Below are 12,065 nucleotides of genomic sequence, written 5' to 3'. Positions count from 1 at the left end.
GTTTAATACGACCAAGGATTCATTGTTCTCTCCAGAAACATAGAATTTATCTGACCAAAGAAAGCTTTCTTGAACATGAAGTCTATCTTAGGTGAACTTCGACGCAGCTAACTTAACTCATTATTGTCTCCTCCTTGTCCGAACCTCTCAAAAGTTATTCAACAGAACTGAAAATGGATTTTCAAAGTTGAACTGCACAAATTTATTTTATTGTCTTGTTATCTTTTGCAGGATCATAGCTTTTCTGATCTTACTTTCGGTATACGTTTAGGAATGTATTTTGAGAAAAAATGTTTTCCTCACTCGTTGTGAATGCTCGAAGAGTTCATGAAGAAGCCTTCACTATGACAAAACAAATGTTGCAGGAGCATTTTCAAAAGAGAATCACAAGAATTGGGATTGGGAGTCTACGTGGAGCCTATGTGGATCCGACGTGGCTAATTTTTTTGTGTTGTGGAGTCTAAGTCAGACTTCCATCCATATAAGGGAAAATTTATCAAGTATCCTAACGGGGAGGGCAAATTTGATCTCAAACTTTTACGGAGAGGGCAAATTTAATCCCAAACTTTGAGGGAGGGCAAATTTAAACTATAAACCATACTTGGAGGGTAAATTTGACCCTTTTCCCATCTTTGAATTGTTGAAAGCAATGGGAGAAGAAAAAAGAGTGTTAGCGCAAAAGTTGATTGAGATAGTGAACCAAATATCATCCATTTCAAACTTCAGGATTTCAGTGAAGAAAGAGTACCGTAATCTAGCAAGGAGGATCAAGGTGTTGATTCCAATGTTTGACGAGATTAGAGCCTCTAACGGAATTTCGTCGTCCACGTCGTCGACCACCATTAACACCGCCAGTGCTTCTTTTCCAACACCTCTCAACCATGCTCACCATTTTATCTCAATTAAGTTAAATTCCTCCAACTATCTCTTTTGGCAAACACAAATTTTGCCCTTTCTTCGTGGTCAAGATCTCTTCAGTTATGTCGATGGCAGTCGCCCGTGCCCTCCATCTCATGTGCTAGGCAAAGAAAAAGAAGCAGCTATCGCTAATCCAGCCCATTCTCGCTGGATTCAAGAGGACCAAGTGATCCTTAGCCTACTTATCTCGTCTTTATTAGAAGAAATTATTCCGATTGTAATCGGTCTTTCAACATCCAAAGAAGTTTGGGATGCGCTGAAGGCAGCTCTTTCCTCTCCATCCAATATGAGAATACTCAATCTTCATATGCAACTTCAAAATATGAGACAAGATGATCTACCTATCACTCATTACCTTCACAAAGCGAAACTTATATGTGACAAACTAGCTGCTGCAAGTCGTCCGTTGTCTCTCTCCTATCAGAACATCTACATATTCAAGGGCCTCCGAAGTGAATTTAAAGATATTGTTACCACCTTATCCGCTCGACCTGAACCAATCATGTTCAGTGAATTACATAGTCGTATCCTAAACCATGAATTCATTCACGGGTAGACCCTCTCCTCTCTATCTATCACAAATTCTTCACCGTCAGAACTCGCATCCAACCTGTTACGGATCTTAGCCGAGCATCATCGGATCGCAACTCCAATGCCAATCGTGGAAGAGGTCGCCAGAATAGTCGGGGCAGGGGAGGCTATCGTGGGGGCAGAGGAGGCTATCGTGGTGGCAGAAACAACTCATATAGGGGGGGTCCGAACACTGGACAACAGTGGGTTGATTCGCGCCAACGCTGCCAAATATGCAATAGTTTCAATCATCTAGTCCCCACGTGTTTTCAGCGCTTCAATCATACAATCAATCCTACGGCTTACTTATCGCACCACCCCGCTCCAGTCTCTAGAAATTCGCAATGGTTCCCCGACTCTGGCGCCATACATCATATTACCTTAACCTATAACAAGTGGAAGACTATCGATAATCGACCAAGTTCACGTCGTTTAACGGCAAGGCTTCCAATTAATCACACCGGTAATTCTACTATATCACTCCCCTCAAAATCTCTTGCTCTTAAAAAATATTCTCCATGTTCCTCCAATTACGAAAAGCTTACTCTCCGTTCAAAAGTCTCCAAGTGACAATAATGCCTTTTTTGAATTCCATCCTCTCTTATTTTGATGTCAAGGATCGAGCATCCAAGACACTACTTTTCGGTGCTCGACTAGGAAGGCCTCTATATTCTTCCTCTCAAGTCATTCTCTCGGCGCCATTTTTTAAGGTCACCTTCCACTTTTCTCTCGGCAACAACATCCTCTACATGCTGGCATCTTCGTCTAGGACACCCTCACCAGTGTGTGTTACATCAAGTCATTAGGAAGCATAGTTTACCTTGCTCTAGTTTCAATTTTAATTATATTTGTAGTGCGTTCCAACTTGGCAAGTTGCACAAGTTACATCTTCCAGTTTCAATAAATAATAATACTTCTATTTTGCAATTACTTTTTGTGGATGTTTGAGGCCCTGCTCCCACCTTGTCATCTGATGGTCACAAGTATTTTCTCGTATTTGTTGATGATTACACAAACTACACTTGGGGCTTTCTTATGAAACTAAAATCTGACGTAGTCCATATCTTTCGTCAATTTAAACTTCTCATTGAAAAACAATTTAACACAACAATAAAATCCATTCAATCGGACTGGGGCGGCGAATTTTGTTCACTTTCACCTATTCTCGTGTCTTTTGGAATTGCTCATCGTATTTCTTGCCCACACGCTCATGAACAACAGGGCAAAGTTGGCGAAAACATTGGCACATAGTTGAAACTGGGCTAAGTCTCTTAGCTCACAGTTCCACACCGTCTCGCTAATGGCACTTCGCATTTGAATCAACCGTTTATCTTATCAATCACCTACCATCGCCCCCTCGAACGCTAGCCACTCACCTTTTGAACTCGCTCTACATAAGTCTCTTGACTATTCTTTCTTCCGAGCATTTGGTTGCCTTTGTCCCACATATTCGACCATATAACAAACATAAATTTGATTTTTGAAGCGTTCCGTGCGTCTTTCTTGGGTACATCTCAATGCATCTTGGGTATCGATGCCTAGATAGGGTGTCAAGTCATTTATGTATTGCTCGTCACGTGCGCTTTGATGAATCCAACTTTCCAGTTGTGTGCCCCTCTATTTTAGGTCCTCATCCCTCTACACTATCCTCAGTGCAACCATGGTCTTCTTCTCCAATTTCTTTGCTTCTAACATTGCCGTCTCAGCAATCTGCTCCTCCTCAAAAAATTATTAACCCCTCACCTATTCAGTTAACTTTACAAACAGTCCCTCCATCTCTGTCCGACACTAATTCAGTTCTGCCCACTGCCTCGCCTCCCGACCTGGTCCGGCACTTCTAACATCCCAATCCGCCTATCTCGGGCGGCCCGCCTTCTCGTCGCTATACCCCTCATGGCTGACCTCCCGGGCTACTCACCTGTCCCTCAACCACCCCCGACTACTTCCCAGTCGCCTACACCGCTTGTTAGTCTCCCAGCTCCTTCTCAACGTACCCATCACATGATTCTTCATCATATGCCTCATTCATCACATCTATCCACTATTACATCCGCTTCTCTCCAAATTGAACAATCCATCGAACCTACCAGTTTCACCGAAGCCAATAAACATAAAATTTGGCGTGATGCAATGGCCTCTGAAATGAACACTCTTTTACGCAACAGGACTTGGTCTCTAGTCCCTTTTAAGCCTTCCATGAATGTTTTCGGTAGCAAGTGGGTATTCCGAATTAAACAAAACTCTTCTGCTAACATTGAACGTTACAAGGCACGTTTAGTTGCCAAAGGATTTCACCAACTTGAAGGTCATGACTATTTTGAAACATTTAGTCCGGTAGTAAATGTTATACCCCATTTTAAACGGGTTAAATTAGAGTACCACATATTGGTGATTCCTATTTTGCTTATTTTAAGGAGTCGCCACCTAATTAATTTTAAGGTGAATTAGGGCACCTAATTATTAACTAAGGTAAAGCTAACTAAACCGCCGTTAATGGTCTGCTTAATTTCAATTCTAGGTAAGGGTTCTAGTTATCCTAAAGGGAAGGGATTAGGCATCCTTTAAAATCCGTTAACTACGGTTATCCGGTCAAACTTAGGTTAATTAATGAAGGCTAAATAAGATGCCTGAAATTTTAAGAAAAGGAGCTAAGAAATGTTGCTAAGGTTTCAAGAAAAATATAAGAATATTGCGTAAAATAGGATTTAGAGAAAATATAATGATTTGCATAAAAGAAGATTTTAAATGCCACTTAAAACAAAACCTATAAAAGTTACTAGGCTTTAAATAAAAAATGCTATTTAGAATGAGATTTGTAGACAATATAATAATTTGTATAAAAGGAAACTCCAAAGTGCCATTTAAAATAAATTTATAAATATTGATCTGATTTTAAATACTAATGCTATTTTTATTTTATTTTAAAAAATAAAACGTGCAAAAGATAATTTGCATTATGAATAGATGAAAATGCGAGTTTGTGCAGCGTTTTACAAAATACTTGAAATAATTCAAATGACAAGATATTAATTGATTTTTAGGAGTATAAGCAAAATACGAAGAATAGCTAATGATAGTTTATCTCTTTTTTTTATTTTTTTTTTATTTTTTATTACCTATGCTTAAATAAGATGATGCGTGATTGACTCCAAATTTGAAAAGCTGTTTATAAAATATATATGACGTTTGAAAGGTCTATGATAGCAAAAATATGATTCCCTTTAATTAAAAAAAAAAAATATATAGTCACGTCATTTTGCAAATCAATTATTCCCAATAAAATAAATATCAGACATTATAAATAATATTAATGTGAAAAGAGAAATAAACTTATGAAATTTGTTAGTCTTCCTTAAACTAACTACCCATTCTAAAACTAAACCTACTGATTTCACTAAGGTTAAGCTAAGAAAAACAAAACAAACAAAGAGTTAGTTGCATGATTAAATGCACAAAATAAATGAGGAATGAAAATATAAATGGGCTCAACCCATTAAAAAAATCTTCTTCTTGCAATGGGATCGTTGTTGTTTGGCCCAATATGTTGCTGCGTTTATGGGCTTTGGCCCGGATTTTGTTTTCCATTTTTTTGGTCGGAAATTTCAACGAGAGAGGATATAATATTTCGTTGGGCTTTTAGCCCAACACCGAATGCGGAGGGAGACGAGTCCCTTGGACTCGTATGCGAGGTTCATGCAAAAGAATAAAAGAAAAGGATTAGTATGTAACCGATAAATATGGCTAAACATATAAGATACAGACCCAAAACAGATCAGTAAGTTAAATATATATACTGTGTATATTTAAATATATATATATATACACACCATTCAGCCAACACACACTCTTGACATACGAACAAGGCAACACTCAATATAGACAGAATCAAACAGCTTAATATTTATTGCACTTAAACGTGTATGAAGTTCAGACCTAAACAGAGAACACAAATATAGTAATCGTGGTATCAAATAAAACAGCATGAAACTGGTCTAGCAGGCTAAGCAAAATGCGGTAATCAAATGACAGGGAAAGACCTTTATAAGAAATTGAATAGTCATGGAACCACCATAACACTCATGCAACTTTCTTATAACAGATTGAGGGAAAGGAATAGATTTCAGTTTAGGCCTAATACACTCCAAATCATACTATGAAAAAGAAGCTAGCTTTCCTAAAGTTAATCAACCCATAATTCTCGAAAAACTTTAAAAGCATGCTAACCATCAATCTTTCTTTAAACAGAACAGCAAATAAAGTTGGAGAATCCTGATGTTAAAGTTTCGAAGAAAACCAAAATGGAGAAGTGAATCTTCGAGAAAGTTAAACAAATTTTCTTTAAAGGAGGAAAAGGAGCAGCCACATAAGCAATAAAAGAAGGATGGGGCAGCAATCAATTTTCCCGAAAAATCATCAACATTTAATACGATCATTATTTCACTCGGCTAATGTACAGATCCAAACAAAGGGATAATGTTGTTTACTCGATCCAAACAGTGGGCATACTAGATTTTAAATCAAAGGTAATATGCAAGATGAATGATATTCAGGCAGCAGGAAACTTGAAACGAAACTAGCAAGGGCAAACTCAATTCGCATACTTTAAACTAAGTAAGCACATGGCAACCTCCCTAACATGATGCCAATATAGATTCAAAGAAAGCAAATTCTTACTAGCCTCTTTTATAATACATCAGATTCAAATAAAGAACAGAACCTTATGTTGATCTTTAGTAAGCTTGTTATCCATTAACTAAACATTTACCCCAAGCTAACCATGCATAAATCAACTAATGCATTAACACGCAGAACTATCACATATCTGGATCTCATGAATTCTTAAAGCGTGAATCTCAGCCTAACAGAGCATTTTAACTAAGCAGAGAGGAAATCAAGACCAGCCCCACGCCGGCCGATGACAGGACAGAGGCAAAACCAGCCACCCGACAAACAAAAGAAAACACAAAGCAGAAGCAGAAGCAGAAGCGGAGCTACTGAGGATAGAATCAGAGTCGGAATCGGCCGCACAGACAAACAGAAGTAGAACCAGCCTCACGACTAATAAAAGACATAACTAAGGCATGCCACTGACTTAGCATTGTATGAAGAAAAATAGTACTGACCAAGATGGACTCAGACCTTATTTAAACTGATACTTAAACATACAGGATCACGCTACAGGTTGACATATCACATATCACTACTAGTTGACATACTTAATCACGCACAAGCCCATATGAACATATAAATACAATTAACACCGAGATTAAACTAAACCAAACTGAAATCTAAATATAGAAATACTGTTAACCACTAAGCTGCAAGCTGAGCCGAATGAAGACGTAAACATGTGAATATCCTAAACTACTTAATCGAAACTGAATTAATTAAAACGAAAACAACAGCGTGCATAATGCTACTAAAGTGCTACACCGAACCTATAAAAACAAGGGAATGAAGAATTACCTTCTTCGGGTGCAGCGAAGTGGGGCTCGAGCCTCCGATATAACCTCGAACACTTCAAATCTCCGAGTTTGCGTAGACTTGGATGCGAAACAGTAATAAGAGCAGAAAATGAGAATAAAACAAATGATTCGACGCTTCGGATATCAAGAAAATAATGAGCTCATATTTTAGGGGGGAAACTGAGGCGGCTAGAACTAATATTTTTAAGGGGATTTGGGCGGTTGGAAAACAGAATTCATTCTTAAGGAATTTTCCCCCCACTCCAAAAAAAGACTCCTCTTTCAGATTAAGAAGCGAATATTTATAGGGAGTTTCTAGGGTTTGCTAGGGTTTGAAAAGCTGAAAATTGGGCGGGATTTCTGGTCAAATATTTTCAAATCCACATTGGAATCCCTTTTCTGTTGTTGAATCAGAAATCATGGAGAAAGAGAACAAAACCATTAAAAACCTTCCTACCCGAAAATAAAAGGGAACTCATAAATGGACGATTTGGTTCATGAACCAGACAAAACTCATTAAGATTTTCAGTAGCACGCGAGACAGAAAGAAGAAGAAAACAAAAACTTTTACCTCTTCAACGGTTGAAAAAGAAACGAGAGGATACAAACATTAATTGCCTTCCCCGAAATGGCCATGCGTGGTCTGTGGCCATGAAAGGGGCTCCGCATTTGCCATTTTTGTTGAAGAGGCGAGAGAGAGGGGAGGTGAAGGAGAAAGAGAGAGAGAGAGGAGGGGGGTGTGCGGGCCGAGGGAAAATGAAAGGACCCTAGTGGTTCTTTTGTTGAAATGGGGATTGGGCAGTCGGGTCGGGTAGGTTAGCGGGTATTTCGGGTCAATTTTCTTTTGGGCTGGGTATTAAAATGTGGGCTGGTCTGAAAATTGGGTTGGGGTGAATTAAAATGGTTGGGATGATGAATTAAAATATGGACTGGATAAAAGAAATAATTTGGGCTTCTAAATTAAAACAAAAACCTATTTTAATTAATTATATAGTAACGGGTGTCGAAATTAATATAAAGTATATATTTATTAGTGCTCAGGTAAAATAAAACTATATGACGTTGTAATAGCCATGCATTAATTATTTTTGAAAGTCAATCAATAAATAAATGCTATTATTTAGTTGTGCGAAAATAAATGCGATGCGTGTGCGTAATGCGGTAAAAATGCTGAAATGATTATAATGCAAATTATGAAAATGCCGGTAATTAAATAATAATAATAATAATAATGATAATAATAATAATAATGATAATAATAATAACAGTAGTGACTACAACAGGATAATAAAATGCCGGTATTAAAAAATAACAATTATAGTAAAATACAAATAATTATTTTTAAATTGCCAAAAATATTATGAACATAAATAGATATTTCGGGGAAGACGGGACAAAATTGGGTGTCAACAGTAAAACCATCCACCATTCGGGTTGTTCTTACAATTGCAGTTTCAAAGGGATGGCTTTTGCGCCAATTAGATGTGCAAATTGCCTTTTTACATGGCCACCTTTAAGAGAGTGTGTTTATGTCTCAACCGGCTGGTTTTGCTCATCCATCATATCCTAACCATGTTTGTCGACTGCACAAATCTATTTATGGTCCCAAACAGGCGCCTCAAGCATGGTATATGCAACTCAATCAGTTTCTTATTGTCATTGGGTTCTCGCCTTCAAAAACTGACACCTCTTCATTTGTGTATGATGATGCGGATGTCCGTGCATATTTACTCATTTATGTTGACGATATTATACTCACTGGCAGCTACCCGAAATTTCTCAACAATGTGATCTTAAAGTTGGGAGCTGAATTTTCCATTCAAGATTTAGGCCCATTAAGTTTCTTTCTAGGTATTGAAGTGTGTCGCACGGCTGCTGGTATGCCCCTCTTACAGCGGCAATACATTCACAACCTGCTGTCCAAGACGAAAATGTAAACCAGTTCGCACACCTATGGCACTGAATACCAAGTTGCATACAGGTGATAGCTCCTTGTTTGACGATCCCACAATGTACTGCACGGTCGTTGGTACATTACAGTATGTCACACTCACTAGGCCGGATCTTGCTTTTGCCGTTAACAAAGTATGTCAATTCATGCACTCTCTGAGTCAGAATCACTGGGCAGTAGTTAAACGCATACCTCGTTATCTCAAGCATACTATTGATAGTCATTTTTCATTCCCGTTTCTAGTGGTCTCTTTCTCCAAGCGTTTACAGATTTCGATTGGGCTGGTTCTCTGGACGATCGTAAGTCGACCGGTGGTTATGCTATTTTTCTTGGGAATGTATTGGTTTCGTGGTCCTCCAAGAAACAACGCACTGTAGCACACTCGTCCACCGATTCTGAGTACAATGTTAGAAAAATGATCTTAAATTTAATATTTCCTATTTTGATATTTTTGTTTAGTTTGTAAAGGAATGGTGCTCCTTGTTTTGTGGAATATGTCTTGTAAGAAAGGACAATAGTAGTTGGATAAGTAAGGTGTCCTACTAACTTTTGAAATATATTATGTAAATATATGTATGTATGCCTTTTGGACTATGATATGAATGAAAAAGTTGCTACTGAACCTTCTTTGTTTTCTCTCGTGGTTTCAAATAACTAACGGTGGCATCGTGCCCTTCTTCTGAGGGATGCCGGAAGGAAAAAGAAAAAGTTTTTTCTTCAGTTTTTCTAAGGTGAGGGGAGCTAAGCAGCAGTAACATAGCTTCCAATAACTTTTTTGGTGCAGGTCCTCCTATGTTTACAGGGAAGAATTATCACACGTGGGTGATAAAAATGAAGGCTTATCTCAGAGCTCTTAGTTTATGGGAAACAATTGAAAGTGAAGCTGATCCTCCTCCACTTAGACCAAATCCAACTGTTGCATAGATGAAGATTTATGAAGATCTAAAGTCAAGGAAACCAAAGGCTCTGACATGTCTTCATTCAACACTCTCAGAAGTGATTTTCACAAGAATAATGGCTTGTGAGACACCTAAAGAAGCATGGGAGAAGCTAAAAGAGGAGTTCGACGGAAGTGATAGAGTGAAGATTGTCAAACTCCTAACTCTCAAAAAAGAAATTGAGATGTTAGCGATGAAGGAAGGAGATACTTGTGAAAGACTACTGCGCAAACTTTTGAGATTGTAAATAAAATCGGATTGTTTGGTGAAGTCCTTTCTAGATTCAAAGGTGGTGGAGAAGATGATGATAAGCTTACCAAAGAAGGCTCGAGTCCAAGATTTCGGTAATAGAGGAATCTTATGATTTGAAGACTTTATTAGTAGCAGAACTGATCAGCAAGTTGCAAGCCTAAGAACAAAGATCAATTATAAGAGATGAAGAAGTAACAGAAGTGGCATTTCAAGTAAAGCATAAAGCCAAGCAGCCTGTGAAGGAAAATAAAAGGATGGAAGGAGATAAAGTAGCAAAGGGGAAAACATGGAAGGAATCTTTAAAGAAAGGGAAGTTTCCACCTTGCAACTATTGTAAAAGAACCAATCATCAAGAAAAGGACCGCTTGTTCAAAGGAAAGCCATCTATTCAATGCAGATTCTGTAGAAAAATGGGTCATATTGAGAAGAATTATAGGGTCAAGTAGAATCAACCACAACAAAACCATGTGCAGCAGGAAAATTTCTTGAAGAGCCGGAAAAGGAAGAAGAAAGCTTGTTTATGGCTTCTCATAAAGAAAACACAACCAAAAAATCCACATAGTTCATAGACAGAAGGATGTACTAGTCATATATCACACAACGAGCTTCATTTCACACACTTGACAAGTCAATTAGAACTAAAGTCGAGAATGGGAAATGGTGAAACGGTAGAAGCACATGGAAAGGGTTCGATTGCCTTTGAGACTAAACAAGGTACAAAATTTATACATGATGTGATGTATCGTTCCTTGTTTAGCATGTGCAATACGTGCTAAATGTTGCTCAAATGACGTCGAAAGGTTAATCCTTATTTTTTAAGGGCAAGCATTGTTTGGTTTTTTGACTCAAGATAGTTTGGTTGTTAAAGTAGAAATGGTGAATAAAATCTTTCCTTAGAAGGAAATCTTGATAGTGTCAATTTTGCAAGTTTGGACGAGTCATGGTAATAAAGATATAGGCATTTTAACTATGCTACTTTAAAGTCTATGTATGAAAAAGGCTTGACTAAGGATTTACTTGAGATCACACTTGTCAAAAGAAGTTTGGGGTTCATGCCAAATGGGTAAGGTACACGGAAAGCATTTCCTAAAAGTGCTACACGGAGGGCATACGAAAAACTTGAGCTAGTTCATAATGATGTGTGTGGACCCGTACGGACACCATCTTTGGGCCAAAAATAAATATTTTGTGCTCTTTATTGATGACTTAACAAGGATGACTTGAGTGTATTTTACGAGTAACAAGTCTCAAGTATTTTCGGTTTCAAGAAATTCAAAGCTTTTCTTTGAAAGATGAGTGGTTGTAAGCTAAAGGCTTTGAGTGGACGATGGTGGAGAATACACTTCAAATAAGTTCAATAAGTATTGCGAAGATGAGAGGATTGATCACAAGTGACAATAAGCTATGCACCGAACAAAATGGGGTATCGGGGAGGAAGAACGAATTTGTAGTTGAAATGGTTAGATGTTTGTTCTTGAAAAGAAACTACTAAAAGCTTTTTTGGGCGGGGAAAATTTGTTCATACTTCGGTGTATTTGTTAAATAGGTGCCGACGAAAGTTTGTGGATGGAAAGACTCACTATTGAGGCATGGAGTGGAATAAAGCCAAAGCCTATTCTCGTATTCCTTCAATCAATAGAAGCAAACTTTAAAAATCTTTTTATTGGATATTTGTCTCATATGCTTATATTTTCAACCTCACAAGAAATATTTCCATTAGACGAGATGTAGTAGTGGATGAGCATGCTTATCTAGGATAAGGAGCAAATTGAACAAGAAAATGCTTGAACTCACGCTCAGCGACACAGGTCGAAAATTGGAAGAAGATGAAGAATCAGACGAGGAATCCTCACTTGATTCACCAATTTTGAAGACAAGGTCCCTTTCTCATATATACAAAAGGTGCAATGTTGCCTGTGACACCCCAATTCTTTTAAAACTAGCTTTTGAATTTTTGATTGACCATTATTT

Source organism: Lycium ferocissimum, chromosome 4 (genome assembly GCF_029784015.1).
Source record: "Lycium ferocissimum isolate CSIRO_LF1 chromosome 4, AGI_CSIRO_Lferr_CH_V1, whole genome shotgun sequence".
In the NCBI taxonomy this organism is placed as follows: domain Eukaryota; kingdom Viridiplantae; phylum Streptophyta; class Magnoliopsida; order Solanales; family Solanaceae; genus Lycium; species Lycium ferocissimum.
This window is presented reverse-complemented; position numbering follows the sequence as displayed.